Raw genomic sequence first — 17,743 nt, 5'->3', positions numbered from 1 at the left:
AAAAAGAAGTAAACGGGAGTTTATATTGTGTAATGCGTGATGTTGCTCTATTTTGCACGGCAATCTCGATTTCAAGTTTTAAATTTCATCAGTTTTTAAATAAAATATCTAGATATGATGGGAAAGAAAAAAAGGTTTCACGCCCTCTCCAATTAGTATTTCCAAAAGCTTTTTCTCATTGAAAATCATTCAGTGCAGGTTTTAAACTAACAGTTGCATTCAATTCTTTACCTATGAAAGCAAGTTGGATAGAGCTACACTGTAAAAAAATTCCGAAATGGTACCGAGTATTTCCGTGTTACGTTTCGGGATTTCAATGATTTTTATGCACTTCCTGGAAAAATGAAGTATCATTGTCAAAATGTTTCCTGAATTGCTACAAGCCGCACGAATGCATACTTTTCACTGTTGTGAAAAATATTTTTAGCTTCCAGTTTAAAAATTAACTGAGTGTATTTAAAAAGAGAATCGGCTTCACTTCGACTACGGACGTTCCGGGCTGACTAAGCTCCTGAAGGGAGCGAATAAGTTTGTGGAATACATAGCTTTGCCAGAGGTGCAAGCGCGTAAGGTAGTTGCAAATCTGGTTTAGTTTTGGTTGCCACGTTGAAAGCTGCTTTTGGAATATCCTTGATAAATCAGGAAAGAGCCAAGCTGTCATATTATGCCTTCATAAATTAAAATTCCAGAGACTCGACTGGCTATAAAATTGAAGATTTCTGAATATAAAAGAGATTTCAGGAGGTTTCCAGGATAATGTCAGGATGGTTACTATGTTTTAGCAGAAAACGTTTCTGGTTTTTGCAAGATATATTACTGGCAGAAATTGGGCTTATCAGTTACCCATTATTTTCCAGCAACGTTTCTGAATCGTTTTTACAGTGTAGCTTTTAAGTAACTCAATCTTCTTTTTCTCATTTTTCGTTTCAAATCTCATTAAACTAAGGTATTGGTAGATAAGTGTCTCTACAGAGGCTTTCAACGAGAGCTTAAATTGAGCAGGTTTTGATGTAAACCCCAAATTTTGTCACCGGTTTTCGACCAGTTTAAGTTTGATTCCAGCCAAGCTCTTCTAGTTCAGAATACTATTGTCCAAAATGTCTGCAAATTAGAAGAAAATAACACCTTTAAAAAAACTAAAACTTTTGCTGGTTTTGATACTAAACGTCTCAAACACTCTTTAAAAGTTTGTATCATATTATATTATGTGTTTTATTTTTTATTTTTAATCAATACTATGTGCAATAAAACTCCGAAATAACGCATTTTCTCCTAAGAAATCAATAACTTTAGGCCGAGCATTACATCATGTCTTACAAAACATTTTCGTTGACTCAACAAGTCCTAAGATTGCTGAAACTAATAATTGTTAATAACAATGCTAAAGAATAGGACTCATGAGCATGGGTATACTACCATGTTTACTGTTGTGAAAAATAAAATTTCTAAATTTTATTTCAAGGCAAAATGTCTTAAAAGATTAAATTTATTTCCCAAAGCAATTCTCGGAATAACATAAAATAAGAGACTACAATGAAAGCAGTATTAAATGCAAAAGAAAGATAAAATTCTGCTGTCGATACAGCCGTTTCAATTTTCTGGAAACATACTTTTGTTCAACACAACAGAATCGTTGAGAACATAGTGAAAACATGGCAAAATGTTTTCATTTTCCAGCTCCGCAATCCCTTATTAATCGAACTTTTTTGTTTTCTAGAGCTCTCACGGATCAGTTCTTAACAATAAAATGCACCTACATATGAAAGAAATAAGCACCTTACAAAAAAAGACAGTCCGTATGGCTTAGCTCTCAGAGTTAAACTGTTTCTCTTTTAAGGTTACATTATATAGATCAATCTTTTTCATATTTCTTCTCAAATACTTTGGTTTGCTTTTCTGCCTTTGTTAGGTAAAGTTTATTCTTTTATTAGAAATTTATATCTGTTCAGTTAATTATGTCTGAATATTTTTATAGTTTTTTTTTTCTAACGGGGAACTGCTACTTGTTATAGACTCCTGTTAGTGAAAATTGCAACACCACGAAGGACTTACTCGAAGGAGCTAAAAATTGCAGGAAATGTAAAGTAGGGCATGATATGCAAATGATTAGAATTGCAGACCGGTAGCGCATGTGTATGCTGAGTAGCGCCTTTTGAACGGCGGATCGAACCTAATATAAATAGAAGGCTGTAGCGAGGCGTGTATGTTTATCGCTGTTTATATGCTGCAGTAAAGGTTAACTGAATCTTTGCTATGCCTCTGCGACGAAAGAAAGCGAAATTCGAGCAAATTTCGGAGTTTGAACGGGGCAGAATCATCGGTTTTCGTGAAGCTGGATTTTCTTATAGTGCAGTAGCCGCTCGTGTGCTGCGTAGCAGCAGCACAATCATGCGTGTTTGGAAGCAGTGGACGTACAATGGTCGGAGAGCTCGGAAATCCGGGAGTGGACCCCGAACTGTGATGTCAGCTCGCGATGACAGACACCTGGTGCGTATGGCGCTGACGGACCGCACAGCTTTTTCTAGACAATTGGCAGCACAGTGGTCAACAGCTACAGGTGTTTCATTGTGTGCTTCATCAGTTCGCAGACGTCTGCTGCAGCGTGGGCTGCGCGCAAGGATTCCTTTATACAGGATTCCTCTCACCTGAAACCATCGCCGCTTGCGGCTACAATGGGCCATTGTGTATAGGAGCTGGCGTGCTGATTGGCAGCAGGTCGTCTTTTCTGACGAATCCCGCTTCAATTCGTGACTTCATGATTGCCGTATTCGTGTCAGGTACTATGCCAGTGAACGACACACTCCGGAGTGCATTATCGAACGAGACAGTGGACGAACACCCGAAGTTATGGTTTGGGGTGCCATATCATATCATGGACGATCACGATTGCTACGCATTGTGGGCAATTTGAACAGTACCCGTTACATAAACGAAGTTTTACAGCTCAAGCTATTCCTTTCCTGCAAGGATTGCCAGGGACTGTATTCCAGCAATATCCGTCCACATGTCGCCAGTACTGTCAAATCCTACCTTGATTCGCAGCAGGTACAGCTTCTTCCTTCGCCTACACATTCCCCGGATATGTCACCGATTAAACATGTGGGGGATTTCGCTGGGCGGCGTCTCGCTCGTGATCCTCGTCCTGTTGCTTCGACAGATGAACTTTGGTTGCGCATACAAACAATATGGACTTTTTTTCCGCAGACAGATATTCAAACTTTGTTTCAATCTATGCCCAGTCGTGTAGCAGTTCTTTTTGCGGTGCGTGGTGGCCGCACAAAATACTAATTTCTATTTCTTTATATTGTTTGTTTGGTTTGGAAATGTAATTATTTATTTGTACCATTACCACTCCACTGTGTATTAAATTTCATTCAACTATGATGCTTCCTGCGGGTTGTTGCAATTTTCACAAACAGGAGTGTACATTTATGTCTATTTGGCTATTATTATTATTTTTTTAACTAAAATAAACCACTCAAACAGAGTTTATCAGTCCTTGGTATTGTGTGTGTTTTTAAACCACACGTACGGGAACTGTAGTATGCATAACAAAGAAGATGTTATGTTAGTTTTCGTTAAAAAAAAACTTGTTTCAGCAAAACTAATGCATGTGGCGAAGAATGAAAATCTAACTGATAAAGTGCGTATGAAGGGTAGGGCCCAATATCGAGCAAGATACGCAATATGGGGAAAAAGCAAGGTTATTTTGCTTCAGATAATGGCCGAATAGAGATATGTAAAGCACGATGGAAATGATGACGTGTTTGCGATTGCGGTGGGTCATAAATAAGTTTAAAAACTCATTTATGGAAGGTGAACAATTTTTTTAATAACATTTTCTATAGTTTATCATAAGTTGCGTTCAACGAACTCAACCGGCCGACCGGTGACTAACCGGTTACAAACCACAGCATTCTATGATCAACCGGTTACCCGCACCGGTTAACATTTTAATCTGTTGATTGTAGCACGTGATCATTAGCTGTCACGTGATCAACCAAACGGTCGCTACCGGTCGAGCTCGTCGAACGTAAGCATAATAACAGGCCTGTCGTGAAACCGAACCTTTTCCTAGTATGTTTAAAACATTTAAATAATATCCAAAATAATTGGCTTTAGTTTATAAACTGAAGCGATCCAAACCCAGAATCCTGAATTTCATTGCGCCCTCAATATTATTATTCCCGCCCCCCTCAATTATGTCAGTTTAAAGTGACAAAAACAAAAGATAGGGTAGAATGCTGCGTCTTCCCACGTTGTGCGGTACATTTTTTATATTTTTGTGTGCGATGGCTCAAACTTCTGCCGATGTTCTGCGAAATTAAAAACGCGCTATTCCATTTTACAATCAAAGAATTTTTATTCATTCCAAAATAAACCTGTAACATAGGTGCAACATTTATCAAACATATTCACATCATGTTTCTAGGTATAAGGTTGAATATTTACATTTCTATGAGGCTTGAATGATTATATGAGCAATCCAATAGGTTTATATTAGGAAAAGTCAAGAAGTTCCATTACTTTTAATTTGTCATTATTCGGTTTACTAAAGAACGATCTTTACGATGGACCAGCCAAACCCCATTCGTCTTTCTTAGGTTAATGCAGATAGACAAAAATCAGGAGATATTTTTACTTTAAAAAAAAAAAAAAAAGAAAAAAAAAAAAATTCGACCGTAAATCGCTTTTTGCCGCAACATAATCGGCTATAAAGTATCGGATTACGGAAGAAAAGAGAACTTCAAAAAAGCATGAGTTGAGCTGGATAATCTCGATCTTTTCATTGTTTACCTTCCGTTACTTGATAAACCGTGACCTTGAAAGAAGCGTTTTCAATGTGGTTATGGTCCCTAAAACGTTTTTCATTAATAACTCCTGTTCTACTGCACGGAATGCAGTGAAATTTCGTATCCTGGCTGTATTTTGCGGTCTAAACATAATTATGTAGCAAACATTAGGGGTTTCCATTTGAAAATCAAGAGTTGGAGCTCATTTTGCTTTGTATATGGTCCCTTATCAAAATTTTACCTACGTAGTTTTAAAGAAGACTTTAAACTAAGTCGGATGACATCTTTCTTTCCTTTCTAGCATGAAAAATGGCCGAATAATTAAAAGTGTTTCGTTTTTTTTTTTTTTTTTTTTTTTTCTATGACTGTACTATGTACAGCATCAAACTTCAGTCCAATATTTTCTAACAGAAATCATTGAGGGTAATATATCAGGCATTGAATGTAGTTGAAATCATTAAATAAACATATTTGACAAATATTCTCTAAATATTTCATTAACAAAACGTGCCATTCATACTTATTTACATAATAAAACGAAAAAAAAGGCTTACGTCTAACGCATAGTAGAAAGGAATTTCAAATATATCTTTATTTAATCAAGCAAATAATTTAAATTACAAATTTTACTTTGAAAGTTTCGCAAAAGATTTTAAGCCCTCTAAAATAATCCTTTAAATGTTAATACGTTTTTAATTGCTAATTTAAATAATTCTTTTAGACAAGTAGACAAAAAAAAAAAAAAAAAAAACTTATTTAGGAGGTTTCCTAACGATATTAATTTTTTAGAAGTTACTCCGAAAGACCAAAACATGTTTCAAAAAAAGGAGTTACAACATTTATGTATGAATAAATTAATACATATATGCAGATGATGTAATTCACATGAGTCTAATTACTTAAAGGTAGATTAATCATATCTTGCTAAAAATGTTTTAGTTAAAAAAGATATTTTGTCTTTTACATTAATCAATTATAGCGCTGTAGAAAATGTGTGGAAATTGTTTTCTTTTTTTGATGTATCGATTCAGTAGAGTAAATGCATTTTATAGAAAACCTTGTTACTCCAACTTAGCACTAAGCATAACTTAAAACTATGATTCATTCTTGGTATGTATGAACAAAACTATTTTTTAAACTCTGCCTTTTTTTATAATCGTAATCAATCTAATCAAATCTTTCAACATGGGTGATTTAAAATCATTGACTGTACATAGTGAAAAAATACTAGATTATGTACATAGTGTCAATATTGCAGTAACACTGTTTTCACAAAAAAAAATAATAATAATAATAATAAATAAATAAATAAATAAACACATTTTCTGGGCGATAAGTATTAAATTTATACATCGAGTTTATAAAGACTGTTTTCAACATTTTGCTATAAAATTTATAGTACACCACAATGTTATTCAATTGTATAAATTTATTCAATGATTATGAAGCCGAAACAATAAAAAAATACGATACATATATTTTTAAAGTTTATATGAAGCAGACATAATTTGTAGACAATGCCGAAGTAAGATGTTTTTCTCTAAGAAAGATTAAATTAATAACTTTCAATGTAGCAATATTTAATGAACTGTTCAAAAATTATTTTGAAGAATAACAATGAAACGAAGGATTTTAAATGTAACAATTTTTATTTGGGAAGTTTTTCGAAGTCTTTGTTTTATGTCTTGTATGCCTGTCAATAGCATTAATTTATAAAACATATTTGAGTAAAATGTTTTAACTACGTTTTAAGAAATAGTTTCAATGTTCTTTTTTTAAAATTTTTTGCTTCCTTCCTTTGTTTAGAACTGGACTTACAGCGGGCAGTTTCGTGTTTGGCGATTGCCCCTTACTAATAAAAATGAAGCAAACGCTCACAGTATTGAAAATTTCCTTACTTTGTTGCAAGTATCATAGTTTTTACGTATTTTCGATAATTTTCATTGAGATTTTTCGCTCACAAAATTTTTTAATATCTTATTTTGAAAACAAATTTTATGCGTATGAAAGATGCATGTAACATGTAAGCAGGGTGCACCAAAGAGGACCTTGTACTACGATAAGCCCAACTCCATATTTTCTTATGTAGGGTAGCAAACATCCATTTTATTTCTTAATGGTTTAGTGTAGTTCACTAATGTAAAAATTTGTAAATTTGTCTAGAAAGCTTTATTTCTGTAGTTCTGTATATGGTTTACTGTTGTTTTGACGTTCTGTAAAATGAAAAGCCCTTTCAATAGATATATGTCTTTTAGGTAGGGAGGGTGGCCAAAGCGGGTAGGTCGCCCAATACGGAAAGGCCTTCGTATGCCCACCCCCTATGGTGTGTAAGCGGCGATACATACGTGTTGCGTTTACATGAACACCCCCCGAGTTTTATTCAGTCCCAGCGAAGCAGCAGTGAAGCGGCATGGCGCAACCAGACCTTAATATATATATATATATATATATATATATATATATATATATATATATATATATATATATATATATATATATATATATATATATATATATATATATATATATATATATATATATATATATACTATATATAAATATATATATATATATATATGTATATATATATATATACACATATATATATTTCGAAAAAAAAGAAGTTTTGTAATTTGTGATTAGTCAAAAACCAGCCTTTTTTTTACTGTCAATAATATTACGTTATTCTAACACCATCCACCTACAAACTACGATAGATATTTCATTTGTTTCTTTTTTTAATTTAAAGTTATAATTATTGAAATAAAAAACGTCCCTTCGGCAAAGCGGGTCGGGCAAAACGGGTATAAGATTTAATCATATATTTATTTATAATTTCTTGACTCGTGTGCTGACTTAGATTTTCTTTTTCAGTAAGATAAGTATAACTTTAAAAAGTTATTTTTTTAGGATAGCAATTAGTCTGTTAATTTAATCAGTTATTTATTTATGTTTTATAAACAAATGTGCCGACTTTAAAGTGGATACGAACAATTATTTTATATATATTTTTTATGATGGTAGGTAGCTAGTCTAAATTCGGTACTGTTTTTTATCATTTATAAATTCACATTTGATTGTTAAATAAACCAAATCACAATTGGTTTGGGCTCCCTGGTAGGACAATACGGGTATTTCAAATGATTGTAAAGTTTGAAAATAAATAAATATTGGGTTTGAAATAATACAAAAATTTTGAAGTTAAAGCACCCTCTTAGGAAATAAAACCGAAATTGTTGCGATAAAAATCCAAATACTACAATTTTCGAGAGTTCTTCGAAAACTTACCCGCTTTGAGCCACCCTCCCCTATTGATTCTTATAGTTATTAAATTCGTAATCGTTAAAATCAAACATTCTATGAGCAATAAGTATGCGTTACCACTTACAACTGGAATTTGGAGGCCATTCAATAAATTTAATCAATAGAATGCTTGTGTAATCTAATGCATGCACTTTGGATTTGGATTTATGTCCTATTTATTAAAACATGTTTAATGAAATAGGTCCCTTTGTGTAAGCAGCTTGAATTGTCAGAGATGTCTATTAATACTGTATTAGTTATGAGTTGGTAATGCTGATGTGATCATAGCTGCACATTCACAGTAGTGTGAAATTTAGAACACCTAGTTTTGGAGTATGACAAAGGCATCGACGTTAACTAACAAAGGTGTTTTGACACACTTTGTACTGATGTACGAGTAAATTGTTTCATCATCATTAGGATGGGATAGGATTTATTGTTCAATAATCATTTCTGTAATTAAATTTAATTTGAGTTTGTTTGCAATTGTAATTATTACTAATGATAATATCATCATTTGTATAATAATATGAATTAGGAAATACCATTACATTTATGTAGAAAATTGATGCTTTAAAATTTATAACTACATAAATGATTCCTTTGTATTGTTATGTTCACTAAAAAAATTCTGAAACGTTACTGAGTATATTTCCGTGTAACGTTTTGGAATTTCAACTGTTTTTATCCACTTCTTGGAAATATCAAGTATCATTGTCAAAAGAATTCCTGAATTGCTACAGGTTGTCCATATGCAGACTTCTCTCCGATGCAAAAATATTTTTTACTCTAAGTTTAAAGATTAATTGTTCGCATTTATAAAGTATATCGGCTTTAGTTCGATTGCGACTCGTCCATGCTGATTATACTCCCAAAGGGAGCAAATAAGTATGGATTACGTAGCTTTGCAAGAATTGCAATCCAATGAAATGCTTGATATGTGCTTGCAATTCTGGCTTAGCTTTGGCCATGTTTGCAATACTTCTTTGGGAGCTTTTAACAAAACCCCAACCTCAGATCACTCTGAAGTTCCAGAGACACGACTGGCTTCAATCAGGAAGACATCTGGATTTTTTCAGGAAGGATACTGAATTTTAGCGGAAAACGTTCCTAGGGTTTGCAGGATATGTTACTGGCAGAAATTGGGCACGTCAGCTGCATATTATTTACCAGGAAGTTTTCTGAATCTTTTTACAGTGTTTGCATATAAGTTAAAACCTCTAAATAATGTTCAGTATAACACGTTCGTTAATTATACATTAATAAATTGTAGGTAAATTGCCAAAGCGTAATTCTATACGTTATTAAAGCTTTATTCATAGTTTTTTTATACTAAGACTGATATACATTTTTAAGTACAATGTAAAAGCAATTCAGAAACGTTCGTGAAAAATATATAGGTAGCTGATCTGCCCAATGTCTGCTAGTAACATATCTTACAAAAACAGGAATATTTTCCGCTAAAAGTCAGCAACGTTTCTGGAGCTGTCCTTGAAAAAGTCTCTGCAGTACAACTAAAATATGTTTAAATGACTACTGAACTATACTTCAGTGAAATTCGTAAATCAACGTTACATATTCAGATATTATAGACTTCATTTTGATACTGTTTTAGATCAAACATATTTAATAAAAATCATCTGTTTGAACTACAGTCTTTTTGATAATTTTTCATTCCTTTAGGACATCTCTCAACCATATTTTCATTTATTTCCACTATCAAAATGTAACTATGTTTCCTTTGTATTTATGAGGCTCTAAGGGCTTCATAATTAACGAAGAAGCAGCCGATAAATTCATTTATTTTATTCCATTTTTTTTCCTTCGGCTCTTTAGTTTAATTAAGTTTTACTTATCTCTTCGAACGTAATTTTGTTATGAAGTGTTGTCCATAAAATGCTTCCTCTCCCCCGCTGTATGTTTAATCTACTTAATTGTCAACAGTAAATTTAAATGTAAGGCATAATTAAAAATATTTTCCTAATATATTAAGATTTTAATGTACCGTTAAAATAAATTTTATGAAAATAAATAGATGAATGAAATGTTTTTTGTTGCTATAAGGGAAGATAATGCAAAAAAAAGGCTTATTATTTTAAACTGCCTTTAAATTGAAATCATACTTTGTTATGTATAATCTATGCAATTCTTTTCATTGAAAACAAAATATTTTAATTCATATAAGTTTTAATTTTAATTTATTTTTCCGAAGAGTTGCACAAAATATATTAGCGAAAAAAACCATTCATTGACGGCCAACGCATTTAAAATTGTAATCTCAAGGTCAAAGTTTTTACGTCAATGCAATTAAGTTAACTAAATTCCAATTATAGTTTCAGTGGCAATAACTGAAGCTACTCCCTATATAATAATACCTGAAGTAATATAATAATGCATGAAGTAATTTATTGACAATTTTCGGGTATTCCCTGTAAAAAAATTCCGAAACGTTACTGAGTATTTCCGTGTAACATTTCAGGATTTCAATGGTTTTTATCCACTTCATGGAAAAATCAAACATTATTGTCAAAAAGTTTCCTGAATTGCTGCAAGTTGCACGAATACAGAATCCTCACTGTTGTGAAAAATATTTTTAGCTCCCAGTTTAAAGATTAACTGAGCGTATTTATAAGGGGTATCAGTTTCAGCTCGAGTGTGGTTCCTCCAGGCTGATTGAGCTCCCACAGGGCGTGAATAAGTCCATGGCCCTAGTAGTATTGGTCCTATTTGCAATAAGGCCATTGGAGCTTTCTTGGCAAATCAAGAAGGCACCTATATGAAACGTACGTAAGCTCTCTATCGAAAAACTTTAACCGGGAGATAACTGAATTCTTCAGAAAAATTCCAGGATAATTTCAGGAATGCTACTGAATTTTAGAGGAAAACGGTCCCGGTTTTTTCCAAGATATGTTCTTGGCAGAAATTGGGCATATCAGCTGCCCATTATTTTCCAGTAACGTTTCTGGATCGTTTTTACAGTGTTGTTAAAGATATCTATTTTTACCCATCTTAAATAAACACATTATTACGGTTACAGAGTTAGAAATAATAATAACAATAAATAATTTACTTAAAAATATTCTAGCATTTTGCTTACAAAAGTATAGGTGGCTATGCAGGGTGCTAAAACTTCCATTCACTTGTGATTTTTTAAGTAATAAATAATCATTTTGCATTTTTCATCAATGTTGCCCTTACGAATGCATTTTTTTTTTCCTGACAGCTGTTCTTGGTGCGTCATTTTTTTTCTTTTGTATCGATTGTATTTCAATATTTGGTTGTAACAACTTTCATCTGTAATCGTGCAGAAATATAAGTTTTATTAAAACTACTGCATAAATTTATCTAAGACAAATATTTTTAATAATTCTATAAAAAGACTTAAGATAAGAAATTAACAGATATAAAAAGGGACGAAAAAAGTAAATATGAGCGCGATGCCTAATTAATAAACTTTGCGTGAGAAATTAGATTAAAAAAAAAAAAAAAAAAACGGAAAGGAGGAGAAAAAATATCCTCGGAAGTTTAATGAGTTTTATTTCTGGGCAATATCATTCTTGAAATTCTAGTAGCGTCATATTTTTTAAATAAAATCGTCTTTTAAATAAATATTTGAAATTTAAAGTATTTCGTTCTTTTTCCTCATGATTACACTTATTTTAAATTACTCACGCATGTTATGCCGTAGAATTTTAAAATTCTGTATGTAAATTCTATGTGTAGTCTATAGGATGTTCTGAAAATGACCGTTTTGAAAAATTCGTAACAAGAATACGGTTAATGATAAAAAAATAATTATTGCAGAAAATGCATGTGGTGGACTCGAAGTTTTGTCCCCCACAGTCACAAATTTTAGTTCAATAATTTTCTTACAGATGGCGCTGCAGATCATAAGACCGTAAATCAAAAAACGATAAAAAGTTACACCATAGTTTTTCGAAAAAAAAAATCTGTAAAAAAATTACACAATATTTCCAAAATGTCCACCGCTGGCTGCAACCACATGTCGCAAGTGGAGGAAAAATTGGTGAATTTCATTCCTTCTTTTTTTGACTTAAAGACTTACTATCTGCAGCGCCATCTATTGAAAATTTTTTTAAACTAAACTTTGGTATTGGGGGGGGGGGGAATACGGCCCACCACATGAATTTTCTTCAAGAATTTGTTTTTTTTTTTTCATTAACGGTTTTTTTGTTACATGAACTATAGGGTAGGAATTGGAAATCGGAGGAGCAGGTCCTACCATTTGCTTAGCAAAAGCTGAGACAAAGACATCAAGTCACGTGACACAGGAACGAGTGAAATAAGCGAAATAAACCTAATTTCTTCCAATGTTTCGTTTTAAAATCTATCACGTGACTTGGAATATTTGCTTCACGGATAAAAGTCTTCACTTCCTCTATCTTATTTTTTCCTAATGATATGAACACGTGTTTCAAACCATTCAAGTTCTGAGACAAAAATATTCCGCAGAGTTAATTAAAAAACATGTACGTTTTATAAAAGTATTATTTGATACAAAGAAAACTTCTTAACGTCACAGATTAGTCCCTGGTAACGTCCGGTATTTTACGGTTTTCTATCAGATTTTTAGTAAAAACACGTATTTTTGAAAAGTTTTCTGAAGTTACATAAATGCAGTCTACTCACTGGTGTGAAAAATGTTTTTAGCTACCAGTGCAAACATATGCTCATCTTTTGTGAAACTGGATACAGCAAATTTGGAAATGCTTGCAGGCAAAAAAAGTGTTTGAGCTTTGCTTGCAATTTCGCTTCAACTTTGGTCACATTTCCTAAAATGCTCTAGCCTTCCTGTGTATGATTTTTTTTTACAATTTATCTAAACTTATCAACATACTTTATAATTTTGTGCCTGATTTATTACATATTATGAAATGAACTTATATTTTTCAAGTTACACGCATTAATAAGAAAAAGAAAAGTTGAATAACAATTCTTGCAAACTTCATTTTAAAAAAGAAATTCTTTCTTTGAGTTGTTTGTTTTGGCTTTAGAAACTTACATTTTTCTATCAGAAAAACATTTTTTTACTGAAATAATTAATTATGAGATGAAGGAAACAGAATGCACTTTAAACAAAAAATGTCTTAGAAACATCTCTAGAAAAACGGAATTCCTAGTTTGTTGAGAAACAAACAATTGCTTTTTTCGTAAAAAAATCTAAAGTATGACTAGTTTTTTATTTTTATTTTTTATTTTGTTAAACACAACGATTTAGTTCTCACTGAAGCATTGTTACAGCAAAACTATTTTAAAAGACAAAAACCAAAAAGATGAACTTTGTTTTTATTTTCACGATGTTTTTCGTAACTAATTGGTAAAGTTTTCCTTTTTCTCAAACTAAAAAATAATTAGCGTGTAGACAAAATTAGATTTTTTGCGTTTGAGGTTTAATTAGATCGACAACTATCTGTATTAATGCATGTAGTATTTTGTTGTGTTTTTCCTTTCAATTTTAAACATCTATTGTAAAATCCCCCCCCCCCCCCCGTTTTCCGTTAAGTATTTATGTGAGGCCGCTATTACCTATTCTCCTAAAATGTTACCCAAAAAAATAATCTACATGTGCTAAATGTTTTATCATCACAAAAGATCGGTTTTATAGTTTGTGTCCTTTAACTTTTTAAGCCTACCGGTTGATGGCGTGATGGTAATGCGCTGGCCTTCTACGCCTGTGAACCCGGGTTCTGGCCTGCCTAATGTAGCCATCGGTGGATTTTCGAGATGTAGAAAATCATCAGGACCCACGTCGTATGATTATGCGGCATGTAAAAGATCGCTAGGGTATTCGTTTGGCTTAGAATTCCCTAGGCAAAATTAAAATTCCTAGTGCAATTTCGCATCAAATGAGAGCTCAGGTGCCTCCACCTTATGGACACTGGGCGTCAAAAAAAAAAAAAAAAAAACCTACTGTGTCATGCACCATCGCCTTAATGGTAACAAACGAAAGACTGCTGCGTTGTAGGGAAGCGCACTAGGTCTGGTTATGGCCCAGACGCCTCTTGAGTTGGGTCTCTTATACAGCCCCATTGGAAACAAAAACTTTATAAGCCTTAAAAGTTTTCTTGGGTAGCTGTAACAGTTGGTAATAGCTTATGTACATTTGAAAAGTCTTTTTTTTTAAGCAGAAAGTCGCAGGGAAGGGTTTTAGAAATCACTCATCACATTGGAAAATATTTCTGAAGTTGTGTAACGTAGTCAACTGTCAGTCGATAAAAAATAACAAGCCTCGTTTATGACTACACTGTAAAAACGATTCAGAAACGTTTCTGGAAAATAATGGGCATTGTAATATAATAGCTCGGCATCTTCCTGGTTTATAAAGGAAGTGCCATGGGCATTATTGCAAACACGGCAAAAGCTAAGCCAGAATTGCAGGCAAATGACGAGAATTTTACCTGCCTTCTACTTTGCTTTCTTGTAAAGCAAAGTAGAAAACACTTATTCGCTCCCTTTGGGAGCTTAATTAGCACGGACGGGCCGTAATTGAACGGAAGCCGATGCACTTTATAAATACGTTCAGTTAATCTTTAAACTGGGAGCTAAAAATATTTTTCACAACAGTAAAAAGTCTGCATCCATGCGACTTGTAGCAATTCAGGAAACTTTTTGCCAAGGATACTTGATTTTTCCAGGAAGTGGACAAAAACCATTGAAACCCCAAAACGTAACACTGAAATACCCAGTAACGTTTCGGAATTTTTTTTAGTGTAATAGTGTAGTGATTTTTATCTAAAATGCCATTTATTTATTTACTTAAATTAAAATTTTGTTTTGAGCACAACTTATAGTGTCAATATAACATACTTCAACTGCCATGAATATTGTACAGTATTACAATATATATATATATATATATATATATATATATATATATACAGTCAAGCCCGCTTATTAGAATATCGGTTAAAAGAATATCCCGCTTAATGTAATGCATTTTCAATGTTCCAAATCAATGTAATGCGTTATTTTGATCCCGGTTAATGGAATAACCCGCTTACTAAAATATATGTTGTGTAAGAACACTTTTCAGTGATAAGTGTTGTGCAAGAAAACTTTTACAGTTTTAGTAAGCCTTTTTGAGTTGCATCTTCTATTAAATCCAAACTTGTGTGTATGTGGATAAAAAGATCGGACTTAAAATATCTAATTAAATGTTATTATTCTTTCGGTTGGAAATCTTTGAAAAAAATACATCGGAACGCTAAAAAGTATGAGCCCGTCAAAGTGGTAGCAAAAGTGATTTTGCACATTTGAGGAACGTTTATTCATTTATCCTGAATATTAAAAAAGAAAAAAAAAACATATCCATTGGAAAACTTGGTTGAGAATCTGTTATCTGCCAGTGAAACTGCCAAAGTGACGATAGAAGTTCATATTTATTCCGTTAATACAAAATAAATTCCACCTTACATGGCAATGACTATATGCGGAAATGTCTCTTGAGATTACTTGAAAAAAAAAAAAAACACACACACATACACACACACACACACACACACACAACATTTCTACACTTTTAGGGCCGGATTTAGCCGCGTCTCAATACTCAAAATTACCAAGAGATTGGTTTCTCTTTAAAAAAAAAAAAAAAAAAACTTGAATCGGCTGCTTCGAAAACAAAGCCTCCTAACACTCCTGACCTGAGCCTATTCAGCGTTGGTTGGGATGATCTAATGTAACAAAATTCAAACTTTCAAAAAACGAAAAACTTAAAACGAGCAAAAAATATTACATCCCATGATAATAAAAATTACGCGCAAGATGAGCTTAAAATTTAAATAAGAAAATAAAAATTTCAAATTTTAAAGAACACGTTTTGAGGCGTACACAACCAAGCTATAAACTAATTCTGTGTCAAATTTCATACAATTCGATTCGTTGAACAACAAATGCTCCCCCCGTCTTTCTAGAGTCAACTAGAAAGTCATCGCTCGTCAAATATGATGGGTGAAAAATGCTTCTCTTCTTCTACATTTTAATGAAGCCATTGCCGGTATGGTGATATTTTGATAGTTGAAATTTTAACCCTAACTCCTGTGGATTAAACCTAAACTACAGTAGGAGCGTTCATTGTTGACAATTCTTTCGTTTCTTCATCCCCCTGAAATGACACAGTCTTACTAAAAAAACAAGTAAGTTACCGGATCGAGTTCAGCCTTGTCACAATAAAGCCTTTCCCTGCATGTTAAACATTACCAAAACATATTATCATGCCGAGGCGCTAGTTTAACTCCAATAAAATATAGGGGGCGCTGCAGCCACTGTCTAATGGCGGATGAAAAAGGTAAAACAAACACACGCAGCAACTTATAACTTGCTTTGGCGCTTAGTGAATGACAGTAATTTTTCATCGTGTTTGGGGGAAGCTTTCTTTTTTATTCTCCTGAAATTACATTACACCATAAATGTCTGAAGCCTGTAATTTACTCCAAAGAAAACACGTGGAATGGAATGTTTTATCTTTTTCTTTAGTATTGTTAATCACCGTAAGGTAACGTATTCGAATTCTGGAGTTGCGAATTATATTTATGAGGATTATCATTAAACAATAATGAAGCTCGCGGTACCTGAACGATATAATTAAATATACGAACTGGTAATATGATTAAGTATACGAAAAATAAAAAAGAGAAACCGAAAGGAGTAACAAGGTGATTATAGCTTTATGAAAAAAATGCGATATTTGAAACAGAATATTATTTGTATTAAAAAACAATTGCAAATAAAATTAATACAAACAATACTTTTAACAAGAACGAAGGAGTAATACCGATTATATTTCATTAACGTAATTATTTCATAGACAAAACGCAAAACCACGAAAGGTTTTATTCATAATGTTCTGCATTCAAGTAAAACAAAAGCTACGGTTACAGTCTATAAAAAGCAACACAATCCAAGTTATTCTCAAATCTCTTAGGATCGTGTTAATGTCTCCATTTTATTTCCACTGTAGCTGTAGTTTGATCGTTAAATAGTGCAGTTTTTTCCTTTGTACATCCATTTTACTGTTCTTTAAATCTTCTTTTATTTTACTTTTTCCCAGCAATTCCTCAAGAGTATTAAAGATTTTATTCCTTTTCTTTATTTTGCTCGCTTGATTTCTCCCGTTCGCGTGAGTTGATTTCGGAAAAGGTTAAAGAATAAAGAAAGATAAAAAGGAAAAAAAAAAACCTGTTCAAGAAAATATTTTTACTAGGAGAGATGAAAGTGAACAAACTTAATGAAAAATGAAATCATCTTTTAATTGAAAACATAATGATCACATGTTTACATTAATTTGGGAGTACGTGTTTGCAAAGCAGTATACCTTTCCGTCATTTTTTGCTTGTTTAGTTTTTTTTTTAATTAATTATTTTTTTTAACGTTTCGTTCTTTTGTTCTAACGCTGAAAAATTAAGTCTCATGGAGAAAAAAAACAATTTAAATGTAAAGCACGAACTTTTAGGTCTCACAGTTTTTATTTTCATGCAACATCTATGTTTTTGGAAAGTTTTCCAAGATTGTATTTTAAGATTCCGGTAGCAAGAATATAAATAACTACAGATATACAAAAGATTTCAGCATTGTAACAAAAACTGTCTCTATAATGAGAAGTTTTTTAACAACGTTTATTACTGATT

This window comes from Uloborus diversus, chromosome 8 (genome assembly GCF_026930045.1).
Source record: "Uloborus diversus isolate 005 chromosome 8, Udiv.v.3.1, whole genome shotgun sequence".
NCBI lineage: Eukaryota > Metazoa > Arthropoda > Arachnida > Araneae > Uloboridae > Uloborus > Uloborus diversus.
The sequence above is the reverse complement of the archived record's forward strand: the minus strand, read 5'-3'. Positions refer to the sequence as shown.